The 15,502-nt window shown below is 44.2% G+C and overlaps 1 protein-coding gene across 1 annotated transcript in view; it reads left to right on the top strand.

The window, feature by feature from the left end:
* Positions 1-15,502, top strand: part of LOC147723071 (uncharacterized) — a 170,525-nt gene that overhangs the window by 114,873 nt on the left and 40,150 nt on the right. The gene's annotated exons all lie outside the window — the stretch shown is intronic.

Raw genomic sequence — 15,502 nt, 5'->3', positions numbered from 1 at the left:
AGTGCCCCTGGGGGTCCCACCCAGTGTCAGCCATGCCCGACCTGTCACAGCAACCTAAAAAGGAAGCAATGTCTGCAGGCACCGGAGAGCTGGAACCTGCTGCCTTCAAAATGAGGAGATAGCTACCAACATTGGATTCGCTAGTGTACCTGGGCCGACGGTTTCTGATTGGGTTGCAAACTCTCTACCATAAAGAAGCGATGAACTGCCATTGAAACACGATGGCTGCTAATGAGCTCAGCCTGGACAGACCTTATCAGAAGGCTCTGGAATTAGTGCACCATTCTAGGGAGCATACACTACTGAGGCGGTGGTGTCAAGCTTGAAGTGGGGCAGCACCAATATGAGTGAGGCTGCACAGAACACTCAGACTATATTGCTGCTGGCCTGATGCATACACTGCTGAAGTGAGAAATCCATTCCAGAGCAGTCTGTTCCTTATGACTTTTTGCAGGAAGATGAATGTTAGGAAACAAAACATTTTGCAAGCCTCCTTAGCCAAGGAGGGGTAACTTATGGTAGAACATAGGCAGGATCCTTAACTTTGAATTGATGGGCTTCACTCAGGCCAGCTACTTCCGGCCTCTGCTTCTGCCCTTTCAATTGCAACTCAGTGCTTTCCACCACCAACCACTTTCTTCAGACCCATTCAATAGATAAATAGATAAACAGAAACACCTAGCTTGCTGTCCCCTGCCCCGGTGTCCATCCTGCACTGTGGCAGCTCAACGAGGAGGGAGTTTCTTGGTGCTGTTCAGAATGCTTCCACTCAGCTTCTCTTCTTACTCCTGTGTGGCTTCTCTTACAACTAGCGACGACCTATAACTACTATTCTAAATCTAAACTCTAGGGGCCTTATTTATGAAGACCTTGCACTGCCGGTGGGTCACTTTTTCCCATGTTAAAAGTGACGCACCGGCGGCGCAAGTGCTTCATAAATAAGGCCCTAGATGTGAGCATAGGCCAGTGGATAACTGGGAAGCCAACGCCACCATCTTCTGGTGTCTCCTCACCCACCATGTTTGCTGTGTTTTAAAGATGGTCTGCCTGTTTTAAAATACATGGAGGCTTCAATGTCAATGCCTAAGATGTAATGCAGCATGTTAAAAAATAGAAGAACCATCCCTATTCACTATTATGCAACCACTGCCAAACAAATGCCAATGGTGAGCCTTCACAAGGAGGCAGTATTCCATACATCATGTATTGGCACTTTCACCTGGCGGGTGTGTGGGTTGTTCCAAAATTTGAATGACAGTCCATTGCCCCTCCCTCTGCATTTATTTTGTGTTGATGCCATTATCTCCTCAACCGTGAACATTCTCTCTAGACCAACCGAAGTATATTCAGTGAGCCGTTGCGCCATTCTGTCTATATTATATTCTGTTGATGACAATTGTTGTAAAACCTGTTTCTATTTGGACCTAAAAAAGGGCACTATATGGAGGGGCTGATGACATTGTAACAGCACCGTCCTGAACAGTTTCTTCTTGTGAAATTCGTGCCAATTATCTAAAACATTTTCATCACGTGTGTGTCATTTTTGCAGTAAACATGCCATCCGTAGTGTCAGTGTAGGACTTCAACCTGCAATTAAAATGTATATAAAGCTATATAAATAATAATAAAAAACATTGCTATTACAGCAGGTTTTTTAAATACCTTGAACTTCACATAGCTATAATAATGTACGATCAAATCTGATTTAAGGCGGTTTATTATTTAACATAAAACAGTAGGAAATGATTGAAACTAATGGACGCTTTTTCCAATTCCCATTGGATTGCAAGGTATTGCTTGGTTGTCCTCCAGCGATAAAGTAACATTTAATATTCATTGGGGTGGGTGAAATTGCCATTTTTCCCATTCGCAGCTTCGGTTGCCCTTCAGAGCTAACTAAAGTAACATTTAATGTAAATCTGGGGAGGGTGATTTTGCAGGTTTCCCCATTATTAACACTGGTAATTTTCATGAAAATTAGACATATGGCTCTAAATGCGCTTAAGTGGTCTTCTGGATGAAAATTGTATGTAAGATATGCTCCTGCTTGCGAAAACCACATAAAATAACTGCTCGTTGTATTTCCCATAAGTTTCTACAGTAACATGGTGAACTTGGTTAGATCAGAGCATGTGGCCATAGCACACGTCCAGTTTCACGGTACCTCTGACGCATTTTCTGCTCTAACCAGCTTCCCATGGATGAAAGGTAAGTGAAAAAGTGTATGCTGGAAGACACAGTAAAATTACATTCAACAGGTAACATTCAGTAAGCAGGATTTATGCGATCATACACTCCTTTATCATCATACAAAAGTAATCTGCGACTAAGGAACTTTTTCCTAGCATTTCCATATAAATGCCACAGGGAGGCAGCATTGGATAAGTAATAAAATATGTTCCACCACACAAAAAAAGGATGGTTGTTTGCGAGAAAAACAGTAAAAGTTGGCTCCCCCTGTGGCATCCTTAGTTAGGGAATTGGAGTGGGTCAGACTGGAATATCGTAATGGGACTGACAGTACAGCCCGCCAACATTATTTACCAACCCAACGTGGGATGTATGATGTCAGCAACAGGCTGGTGGACTGCTTGCTTTGTTTATACAGGCCGGGGAAAAGATTCTTCAGGCGACAGATTGGGCACAAGAGTTCCCAGCCTGCAACCACACATCGGGCAAGATGGTGCAGAGTAACCAGTCCAAAGCAAGAGCAAATTGCCACTTTATTAGGACATTTCGAACAATACCACTGGGTCTGGGCTCCCAACGACACAGCTTGCCACAAGCTAATAATGAACAATATAATTGCCTATGTCGCTATTTCTGATAAAGACAATGTTTTGTCAAAACATCCGGGTGAGACAGTATGTTTTGTTGATTGAATCTTTATTCTTTATATTCTTTTTTAAATTTTAGTTGATCATTTCTATTTTGGGTGATTTAACTTATTTGTACAAATTTTTAAAATCTGATGTACACAACAAAAGTTGATTTGTATCAAAATCCACAACAAGTATTTACAAATAATTACATTTGTGTGACCATTCAAACACATTCATTCGTGACTCAAACAATTACACACAACCACAACAAAACAAATAATGAACAAAATGTTGGAATTGCAATATTCACAACCACAAGCCTAATATTTTTCGCACCAATATATATATACAATTTATATTTCTCTTAATTTTAACTTATTAAATTTGGCTTGAAAATTAAACAGGTCTACGCGTTTCGAACTCTCATAATTTTGGAGTTCTCATCAGGACCAATATCTGAAATGAAAGAACAAAGGTTGTTTTAATTTTTAAATTTTTAAATTTTTGGATGGCTGCTGTTATGCTGCCTAACCCCTAAACTACAAGTCTCCTCACCTGCCTCGTGCTCATCAGAGCATGGTTGGAGTATTCTTGGGATTACGTCTGCAAAACATGCAGGAAACCAAAATCAGAAAACGGATCACACTATTGAACACTAATTCAACACCACATTTTTCAACATTCATGCCCACTTACTTGTGAGTATCTCTAATCGGTTATATATGTGCCTGGCTCACCATTTCTAGAGGAAAAGGGGGGAATGGCAAGGTTTTATTACTGTGTTGGTGCTCTGGGGTAAAGTTTTTAACTGTGCGTAAGGGGCTTGCTAGCGCTTACCTCTAAAGGCGGGTCAGGCGCATTGTATCGCATGTGCTCAATTATTTCGAGTTGTGCTCTGTGAACAAACAGGGAGGTGTATATTAGATCAGAGCCTGTATTAGACTTTACCATAACAGTCTGTGAGTTGTTCATAGAGGCGTGTGCTGGCGCTTACCTCTGAGGGCGGATCGTTAAATCCCCTGTTCTCCTTTTCTCTCTCGTTGCGTTCTGTAGACAAACGGGGAGGTCTGGGTTAAATCGGTGCCTATTTTAGAATGTCCGTACAGGTCTACGAATTATATGGCCGTTGCGTTTCTGTTTAGAGCAAGAGCACTCTTCTTACTTGTGTCGAGCGGTGTCCTCGTCTCTCGGCGTCCGAATGCTAGGTTAGTTGCATTCACTTCCTGGTCCGCATAGGATCATGGGAAGTGTGGTTCTGGCGATATTTGTAGTCCACGAACCATTTTTAAAGGGATTCTTTCAACTTTAAAAAGTGAAGTGTTGAGGATTCCCCTCGTTGATAATAATTTGTTGCTCCCATTAATATTGATAATTGCCACGGACACTCGCCGCATGTTCCGTCCTCCGAGTCCTCTGCAATCATGGCACCTCGCAATCTAAACATTTTAATGTATATATCTCTCCTCTTGAAGGGGGAACTTCTCTTAATTACAATGAGTTGCTCTGCCAAGGCCGATGGTATGGCTCCCAATGCACTTGTGTTAAGTGGTGGATTTGTGTTGCTACCCCTGGCGCCAGTAGTGATATGAGCCAGTCATATAACACGGTGGTTCTAAATGCGAGGGGTTGAATGAATACAAGCTAGGTGGTCATGTTGTTTATAGTTTGAACATTTCTGACAGTTCGTTCAAACCTGTGAATGCCGTATTAAACTTAACTATGAGCATTGCTTCTCTCTTGGTAAGTTTGGCATCTAGATCTCCACCTCTTATATCATTGTCGACCTTTGAGATGACTGTCCAGGTCGGGTGACGCAGAAACTCTCACTGTCAATCCAAAACAACGTGGATACCCTAAAAAACTGCTCAAAAAATCAATGAAAAGAGCGTGGTGGACACATGATTTTTTGAGCAGTTTTTTAGGGTATCCACGTTGTTTTAGATTGACAGTGAGATTTTCTGCGTCACCCGCGTAGCTTGAGGGAAAACCTGCCCTATGGGCAGTACCTTCGCATTCGGCGCAATTGTACAGACAAGGAAGAATATTTTCGACACGCAGAAAATCTCACTGTCAATCTAAAACAACATGGATACCCTAAAAAACTGCTCAAAAAATCAATGAAAAGAGCGTGGTGGACACCCAGAGAATGTTTACTGGAGAGAAGATCTAAAAAGGAAATTGAGAGAATGGTATTTGTATCAACCTTTTGTCCTGATTCCAATGCTCTTAAAAAAGTGGTTAAGCAAAATTGGCATTTGTTGAAAAATTTGGATCCATCCTTCCATAGTGAACCACTGTTTGCGTTTAAAAAACCCCACAGTATTTCAAACTATCTAGTAAGGGCGGCTTTACCAGAAGTCAAAAATCCGGATTTACGTACTATGCTACGTTTACCTCCAGTCCAAGGTCACCATAAATGTGGCACGTGTTCCTGCTGTGATTCTACACAAAAAGGGAAAGTTTTCACATACAACCAAATGAATTGGAAACATGAAACTTTTTCCAACTGCAAAACTCGGTATGTAGTGTACGGAATTTTGTGTCCATGCAACTTACTGTATATTGGCAAAACCAACCAAGAGGTACGTGTGAGGATACAACAACACAGATCAAGAATAAAAAATAACGTCATCAGTGCACCACTGTTAAACCATTGGAAAGAAAAAAATCACAAAGATACTGACTTGACCTGGACAGTCATCTCAAAGGTCGACAATGATATAAGAGGTGGAGATCTAGATGCTAAACTTACCTTTTTAGATCTTCTCTCCAGTAAACATTCTCTGGGTGTCCACCACGCTCTTTTCATTGATTTTTTGAGCAGTTTTTTAGGGTATCCATGTTGTTTTAGATTGACAGTGAGATTTTCTGCGTGTCGAAAATATTCTTCCTTGTCTGTACAATTGCGCCGAATGCGAAGGTACTGCCCATAGGGCAGGTTTTCCCTCAAGCTACGCGGGTGACGCAGAAAATCTCACTGTCAATCTAAAACAACGTGGATACCCTAAAAAACTGCTCAAAAAATCATGTGTCCACCACGCTCTTTTCATTGATTTTTTGAGCAGTTTTTTAGGGTATCCACGTTGTTTTAGATTGACAGTGAGATTTTCTGCGTCACCCGACCTGGACAGTCATCTCAAAGGTCGACAATGATATAAGAGGTGGAGATCTAGATGCCAAACTTACCAAGAGAGAAGCAATGCTCATAGTTAAGTTTAATACGGCATTCACAGGTTTGAACGAACTGTCAGAAATGTTCAAACTATAAACAACATGACCACCTAGCTTGTATTCATTCAACCCCTCGCATTCAGAACCACCGTGTTATATGACTGGCTCATATCACTACTGGCGCCAGGGGTAGCAACACAAATCCACCACTTAACACAAGTGCATTGGGAGCCATACCATCGGCCTTGGCAGAGCAACTCATTGTAATTAAGAGAAGTTCCCCCTTCAAGAGGAGAGATATATACATTAAAATGTTTAGATTGCGAGGTGCCATGATTGCAGAGTACTCGGAGGACGGAACATGCGGCGAGTGTCCGTGGCAATTATCAATATTAATGGGAGCAACAAATTATTATCAACGAGGGGAATCCTCAACACTTCACTTTTTAAAGTTGAAAGAATCCCTTTAAAAATGGTTCGTGGACTACAAATATCGCCAGAACCACACTTCCCATGATCCTATGCGGACCAGGAAGTGAATACAACTAACCTAGCATTCGGCGCCGAGAGACGAGGACACCGCTCGACACAAGTAAGAAGAGTGCTCTTGCTCTAAACAGAAACGCAACGGCCATATAATTCGTAGACCTGTACGGACATTCTAAAATAGGCACCGATTTAACCCAGACCTCCCCGTTTGTCTACAGAACGCAACGAGAGAGAAAAGGAGAACAGGGGATTTAACGATCCGCCCTCAGAGGTAAGCGCCAGCACACGCCTCTATGAACAACTCGCAAACTGTTATGGAAAAGTCTAATACAGGCTCTGATCTAATATACACCTCCCTGTTTGTTCACAGAGCACAACTCGAAATAATTGAGCACATGCGATACAATGCGCCTGACCCGCCTTTAGAGGTAAGCGCTAGCAAGCCCCTTACGCACAGTTAAAAACTTTACCCCAGAGCACCAACACAGTAATAAAACCTTGCCATTCCCCCCTTTTCTTCTAGAAATGGTGAGCCAGGCACATATATAACCGATTAGAGATACTCACAAGTAAGTGGGCATGAATGTTGACAAATGTGGTGTTGAATTAGTGTTCAATAGTGTGATCCGTTTTCTGATTTTGGTTGCCTGCATGTTTTGCAGACGTAATCCCAAGAATACTCCAACCATGCTCTGATGAGCACGAGGCAGGTGAGGAGACTTGCAGTTTAGGGGTTAGGCAGCATACCAGCAGCCATCCAAAAATTTAAAAATTTAAAAATTAAAACAACCTTTGTTCTTTCATTTCAGATATTGGTCCTGATGAGAACTCCAAAATTATGAGAGTTCGAAACGCGTAGACCTGTTTAATTTTCAAGCCAAATTTAATAAGTTAAAAGTAAGAGAAATATAAATTGTATATATATATTGGTGCGAAAAATATTAGGCTTGTGGTTGTGAATATTGCAATTCCAATATTTTGTGCATTATTTGTTTTGTTGTGGTTGTGTGTAATTGTTTGAGTCACGAATGAATGTGTTTTGAATGGTCACACAAATGTAATTGTTTGTAAATACTTGTTGTGGATTTTGATACAAATCAACTTTTGTTGTGTACATCAGATTTTAAAAATTAGTACAAATAAGTTAAATCACCCAAAATAGAAGTGATCAACTAAAATTTAAAAAAGAATATAAAGAATAAAGATTCAATCAACAAAACATACTGTCTCACCCGGATGTTTTGACAAAACATTGTCTTTATCAGAAATAGCGACATAGGCAATTATATTGTTCATTATTACTTTATTAGGACAGGCACGCAGATTGGAAATGTATTAACATTATAACAATTGATCAAAACCTCACCAATAGTCTTTTTTCCTGACCCTTGCACCCTTAAACCTCCCCCTAACAAGAACAGTCTCCAAGCCATCATTCAAACATTCATTCCTCACCATCCTTCCATTCGCTGCCCCTGCTGCCCTTCACACGTGAGCCATCTATTACTCCTCTGTATTCCCTCCGCCATGATGTCCCTGCAAGACCCCCAGCCCTCTCGGCCTGTTGCGAGCTCTCGCAATCTACTACCATGGGAGGCCAAGAGGAGTGACCATCGCTCTGGAGAACAGCCAATTTGAAAACGAGTCTGCCATTGAGTTAGGAGGAGGTGTTCCAGCGATACAAAGAACAATTTAAACACCAACAGTCCATAAAGTCCAGGGACCTTTTTTTTGTTGGAGCCCCAGCGAACCAAGTAAGTGTGGAGGGAAGAGGGAGGGCAGCTCTTTTCGCGCTCTTGTGAGTGAAAGCAATGTTGAAGCTGGAGGGATCATTAGAAATGGGAATACGAGATATGGTAATCCGCTACAGGGCTCTCAAAAGACATGGGTATTTATCGTCAGTCAAGGGGTGATAGAGCTACTCCCTCTTAGGACCAATCAGGCCCACACAACGGTAGACGGTCGATCATCCGTTGTGCCACACAGGTGCTTTCAGATGTAAGAAGCTATCTTCCTTCAGAAGAGCGTTAGCGGATTTCCAGACCGCATGCATTTCTAGCAACATGGGGTTGCACGGGTCGTATGATGTCTGTGGTCCACGTAGAGGCCCACAGGCCGGGGTGTCATCAAGAAGGCTCAGTTCAATCTTGATCCACAAGGAAATGTTTGCTGTGTGATAGAAGGTGGTACGCCATCTGAGATAGATGTTGGGCCATATAAAAGGACTGAAAGTGGGGAACTCTGAGTCCTCCAGAGGACGTGGTGACATAGAGCTTGGCAGGAGCAAGTCTCGGGACAGACAGCCTCAAGCATATTATGGACCATAGAGTCAATCTGCAGGAGAAGTCCAGCTGGTACGTCGAAAGGAAGCATTTCAAACAGATAATTGTATCTTGGGCCGACACCATTTCTAACTGCCTGGACTCTGCCCCAGAGAGACAGCCGGAGGGCTGACCACTAGGAAAAGTCCAGTTTCTTCTAGTCCAGTAGCAGGCAGAAATTATTCTGCACAACTGCACGAAAGTCCTGTGTAGGAAAATGCTTAGGTATCGGAGTCCGTTGTGGAGCCAGATCTCTGGAAGTTGAGCCACAGAGTGTTCTGAGGTCTACGGGGGTCAATGGCATGGCCTCCATCTTGGCCTAGTTGAACTTAAAGCTGGAAAAGTGGGCAAAGGAGTCTACAAAATCTATAAGAGCTGGAATTGACTCTCCCAAATTGGCCAATGCCAAGAGTACATAATCTGCATTTTGCAGGAGTTTTAATTCTCCTGCTCTTGTCTGGATCACCAAAATGTGCGTGAAGATCTAAAGGCCACTGCCAGGGGATCCAGTGCTAGAAGGAAGAGGAACAGTGACAGTGGGCATCTCTGCCTGGTGCCTAGGTGGTGGAGACCGGGTCAGAAAGGATGCTGTTACAGTTGATCTTTGCCACAGGGGATTGATACAGACAACAAACCATTTTTATAAACTTGGGCCAATTCTGAATTTAGCCATAGTGCGGATGAGGTAGGGCCATTCGACCTGGTCAAAGGCCTTCCCTGCATCAAGGGAGAGCAGCAGATTCTCCTCCCGGGCTGACTTGGTTGACCATATTACACGTACCATCATACGCAGGTGATGGATATGGGACAAAACCCACCTGATTGTCATATATCAGTAATGTGATCACCCATCCCAAATTGGTGGCCAAGACCTTGGCCAATATTCTCACATCACAATTAAGAAGTGAAATGAGGTGGCCATTTATGCAATGGAGGTGGTCTTTCCCGGATTTGGAATGAGGAAGATAAGGGCTCTATTGAATTTAGGATGAAGCAAGCCCACAGACGTAGCTTCCTAAAACATGGCTGTAAGGGGGGAGACGGTCAGGCCACAAGTAGCCCTGTAGAATTCCAGGGGGAAACCATCCTCCTTGGTTGCTTCGGCTTTGTTCAAGTATATGATGGATAGCCTATGCAGCTTCCTCCTGTGATATGGGCGAGTCCAGGGCCTCCCAGTCACTCTCACGGAGGACAGGAAGTCGTAGAGTCTACATGAAAGCCTGTTCCCATGTGGTATCAGCCGAACAGTCTGTTGTGTAAAGTGCCTTATAAAAAATAGGAAATTCCTGCAGGATCTCCAGCAGATGAGTAAAGAGAGTGCCAACATCCGACCAGAGGATTGCGACCACCTGCTGCCCCTCCTGCTGTCTCAATTGCATTGCTAATAGGCACCCTGATTTCTCACCATGTTTGTAGATGGTCTGTCATATGCGGGACAGTGTATTTTCCACTGTCAAAGTGTACATGCTATTGAGTTCAAGCCTGTTTGTCATGAGGGTTTGCAGACCCGAGCGAGTGGGGCAGGCTCAGTACTCCTCCAGAAGGGTTTGAGTGTCCTTTTCCAATGTAGTCCTCTTAGCAGTAGCTTCGGAGCGTGCTATACCAGCTTCCCTTGTTAACATGCCATTCAGGCACACCTTCCCTGCCAACCAGAGGAGCTGTTTAGGAATGCCTATCAGCACAATACGCTTGAGTTAGTCCTGGAGTAAAGTCTGTAACCGTCACTTATCCGCTGACAATATGAGCTGCAGGATATTCAAGCACCAGGTGCGGGACACAGGCAGCATCGACTGTAGATTCAAAGTGAGGACAACGAGGGCTTGATCTGAAACAACACTAACATCAATATGGCACATGAGGTTAGTGATAAGGCTGCAGGTGTCATCAAATAAAAGTCTAGCCACAATTCTGAACCGTGGGCTGGAGAAAGGTAAATATAGGGCCTAATTTAGATCTCGGCGGATTGGTTACAGCAACAGAACGGTGACCGCATCAGAATGGTCAACCAACATATAAATCCCATTATATTCTAAGGGATTTATATTCTGGCAGACGGAATACTCGTCACGTAGTGAGTGAGTAACCTGTCCGCCGCGATCTAAATCAGGCCCACAGTCTCGGTCTGTGGGATGGAAGAGGCGCCACACCTCATGTAAGGAGTGGTAATCCATTACATCATGGAGCATGGCCTGGTCATTGTCATGTTGCCGGTCAGGCATCCCTGACTTATCCAGGAGAGAATCCAGAAACAAATTCTGGTTACCTGCAATGATGCATTTAAGATTCATGCGGACTTTGACTCCCATAAACTCATGGGAGTCAAAGTCCACAAGAATGTTATGAAGATTAGACAGCCAAGGGTGCTTCACCTTCTACAGGGACATATACGGAGCCGACAATTGGATTTGGTCCACAATTTTGATTCTTGCAAAAATGTAGCGACGCGGTCATCTGACCATGATTTCAGGACTTGAACTGGGAGCTTTTTGTGGAACTGGAGTGCAACTCCATTTTTCTTGGGGAAGGGGACCTGTCAGTGCAAGTTGCAGGCAGGTCCTTATTGGATGCTGTGGCGAAGAGGACTGTGCCCACCCAGTCACATCTAAGTCCATCAAAGCACATGGGATGAACCTTACCTCATATGCGGATGACACTCAGCTGGTCCTGGCTGTCAGAGACGATGGGGACAGAGTAGCGGAGAATTTTAGGGCAGGTATGTTGGCTATCGGACAGTGGATGTAGGCAAACTGCTTAAAATTGAATTCCGATAAAACCGAGGTGGTCACTTTCGGCCAACTCAGCCCCACCTGGTCCCAGGTATGGTGGCCGTCATCTTTTGGAACCTTGCCGAAACCCTCTATGAAGGTGAGAAATTTGGGCGTCATGTTTGATGATAATCTGAACTTCATGACACATGCCAACCAAATAGCTGCAACAGCATTTTATAAATTACGCTTGGTAAAGAAAGTTCTGCCTTTCCTCCCTAAAAATGTAGGCAAGACGTTAGTCAGCGCTCTTGTTCTGTCAGCATTGGACTATTGCAATGGCCTGTTCGCTAATACTCAAATTAGAGTTATCAAGAAAATGCAGACAGTTCAGAACGCTGCAGCAAGACTGCTTGCTAACGTTCCCAAATTTGAACCAATAACTGAAGTCTTGAGAAGCTATCATTGGCTGCCCATCAGAAATCGAATTAAATTCAAAACCTTGTGTATTGTCTACAAATCCCTACATCACCAAGCACCTCAATTTCTGAGAAATCATCTGGTTCCATACGTTCCTTCTCGCCCACTCCGTTCAGCTAAACAGAATGATCTGATTGTTCCACGGACCAAGCGAGTCAACTGGGGAGACAGACGTTTCCTGGTTGCGGCTCCAAGACTATGGAACACACTCCCTCAATCCATCAGATCCAGTCCTAACCTTCTTGTTTTCAGAAAGAAATTGAAAACATGGCTGTTTAACCTTTAGTCCCCGCTTCTTATCTCAGGAGATTGTTGACATTACAGCGCCGAGACGCCTGCGGGCATTTGTTCGCGCTTTAGAAATGTTAAAAATAAATAAATAAATAAATAAGTCAATAATCTGCCATAAGATGCATATCCAGCATAAAGACAATAGCCAGATGTTTAGAACCTAAGAAGAACAGAGTATTTTTATGTTTGGTTAAATAGCTCATGACATTCACATTTAGCGACCAAAGATATAGGTGAGCAACACTATGATGAGGCACAGGGAAATAAACAGTAGAAGGCAAAGAATGAATGAGTACAAAAAGAAAGGTCAACCTGACTTTTGGTAGAGGTGCTAGGTCACCACAAGTGGGAAAGAAGGGGATGGGGGGGGCAAGATAACCTTCAGTATCGATGCAGATATGGGTAAGTGTCATGGGTTGTGAGGGGACCTGGATTTATCGCTATCATGGCAACGATACAACCAAGAATCTATGTCCAAGTCTCTGGCCCTGGTAGCCACCTCCTTCTGCGATACCTATGATCAAAGAGAAAGAAATGAAATTGGTGTTGTTGGGTGTCCATATCCTCCATCCAAATATCCAATTTCCGGAATTCCTGGACCTTACCACTAACTGTCACCAACGTGAGGGCCGGCTCCAGCAGACCAAATCATAGGTTCAGTTTCTGGAGCATCGGCCGCAGGGCCAAAGATCCTTCTGTAAAATGTGAGTCTCGTAGGAGAAGCCAGTTGAGAAAATGATCTGTTTGCCATTGCAAGAATATGAGCCATGTGTGCAGGTTTCTGAAAGGACCACCCACACCTGTTGATGGTGGAGAAAACAGGCTATAATCAGGCGTGCCCCAGGTGGGAAGAGGTGTAATAAGAAGCAGTTCAATGAGCCTGTTCAAACTCTAGCTGGAAGTCCATTAGCTGCGGGACGAAAGAATGGAGGAAGAGGGGGACACCCTGCGGATCAGCCAAATCAGGGACTCCAAAAATACAAACATTATTGTTACAACTGTGATCCTCCAGGTCCGTCAGCTTCTTCTGGGTGTTCAGAGGTCGTGGTTCCAGGTCATGGTCTCTGCCACCTGTAGGTCAAGGTCATCAACCTTATGTTCTGTAGTATCTATGCAGTGTAACAATTGTGTCAAATTACCTTACAAGAGTTTGTGTTTGACATTTGTTTCCATAATGGCAGAGTCAACCATGGCAATGGAGGCCTGTATAGCTTTCAAGGTGCTCATGATAGACTCTAGGGAAACGTCCAATAGGATCGGAGAAGATTTGGGGGCCTGAGTAGCCTCCCCGAATGTCAATTGACATGCTGCTTTTCAAGAATCCATGAGTGACCTGAGATGGTGGGAGGCGAAAGAAGTGCTAGAATGCCAAAGCTCACTGGTATCCTCACCAGGATGCTTCACAGCTGGACTCCCGGGTGGTGGAAGTGCAGGAAAACCCCAGGAGGAAGCCTTCTGAAAACAGGAAAAAATGCTGAGAATATTGGCTTGGTAAGTCCAGAGAAGAGGGGACCTGAAAGAGACACCCAAGGGTCGGCTTGCCATTGCTAAGCACACTGACAGCACCAGCACCCATAATGGACTCCCAATCTGGGTTGTCGCAGGTAGCATCCAGAAGGCGGCTGGGCGCAGCAGGAGAAGGGGTCCCAAGGAACAGAAGGTGGTTCAAAGATCCCAGTAGCTCAAGGCAGTTGAGGCTCCAAAGGTGCCAGGCAGCAGCTTACCGGGAATCACACCCCGCAGCACCTGCACAGCAGGGTTCAGATGTAGATTCTATAAGAGGCAGCTTGCCAGGCAGAATCAGCATCACTGCAATGGAGGAGGTGAGAATGGAAGAGAAGTGCCCGGGGCTGTGCAGCCTATATGAAAGTCACCAAATGGGCTGCCCAGGGTCTTGGGCACACAGATACAGGCCAAGGTCCTTATCGCCTCCAGAGGTCTCACCCCATCACCGCAGAAGGAGGCAGAAAGACGATGGAAGACGCTTAGGAGTGGTGGTTAGTCAGATAGGAAATTCGGCAGCACCAGATTTGCTCCACCAAGGGCTAGATGACAGTCGGATATTGCGCCTGGTTGGCGGCTTGCCAAGAGGAGTCATTTGGCAGCACCAGCACCACCGGGGCCGTCAGACGGTGAGAGGCATAGGTAGGAGGGCATGGTCTGTCACTTTGCAGGAGTGCGATGCGGCTTAGGCCCTGTATGCCGCATAGATCCCTCCACATCCTGGAGGAGCCCTCAGGTGGCTGCGGAGATTAGGTGAGTGGGCAAACACACCAGAATTGGGAGGTAGGTAGGGACACCTTCCCCTGGGACAAGGTAGGTTGCCATCGGGACTGTGAATCTCTTGAGCTTCACATGGGAGCTGCCATCTTCGCTCGCGGCACAGCTCCGCTCCCCAAATGTCCCTTTCTGTTACATATTAAGCATACTTGCACGCATTCATCAACTCTTGGAGTAGATGATTTATTAACCCAAACATGTTGCCACTGAAAAGAGGTGGAGTCTATTCTGGTGCAAACTATTTATTGCACTGCACCAGAAACTGCACTGTACAGTAAATCATGTGTTCATTTCCCCAGTTAAATTCCGGCAGGTTGGATCGGCCGAAATTGATGAAAGGTGAGGTATTCACAGATACTGTAATTTCAACCCAAATTATAATTCCGACCCCTGCACAAGTAAGGGTTTCTGCAGGAATCAGAAAACACCGACCCACTCACAATCAGAGACGTGCTGTTTGAGGAAGGGATACAGAACACCATGCACAAGAGGTATTGCACAGACCTTCCTGGCGCCCTCCTTATCTCAATTTCTTTTCTACCCAACAGTATAAGTCTCCAACTCTCCGGCTCTGTTTCCTTCCTTACTTACTTGCTTAATGCACCCCCCACCACCACCCACCCTCCCTCATCAAGCTAAAATATTTATGGTCATATTATCAACCATTTTCTTATTGTAAACATTTTTTATTGGTTTTGTAGAAACGAAAACACAGATGGTGCTGGAAAGTTAAAGCTTGATATCAAAGCCACGGAATGTTCATTCAAAACAAGAACAAATTATTACATCGATTGAGGAGTTATCGTCTCTATAAAGAATGCACGTTTTAAATTTGACTTAGACCTAGTTATATTGGATATATTGTTTGTGGTGTTTTTATGTAGTATGTGACTCGTACCACCTCTTTACTCGATGCTACTTTTCAATTCCTTGTTTTAGTAAC

This window comes from Lissotriton vulgaris, chromosome 4_1 (assembly GCF_964263255.1).
Source record: "Lissotriton vulgaris chromosome 4_1, aLisVul1.2, whole genome shotgun sequence".
NCBI classification, from domain to species: Eukaryota; Metazoa; Chordata; class Amphibia; order Caudata; family Salamandridae; genus Lissotriton; species Lissotriton vulgaris.
Note: the sequence above shows the minus strand (reverse complement) of the source record. Positions and strands in the feature narration are given on the sequence as shown.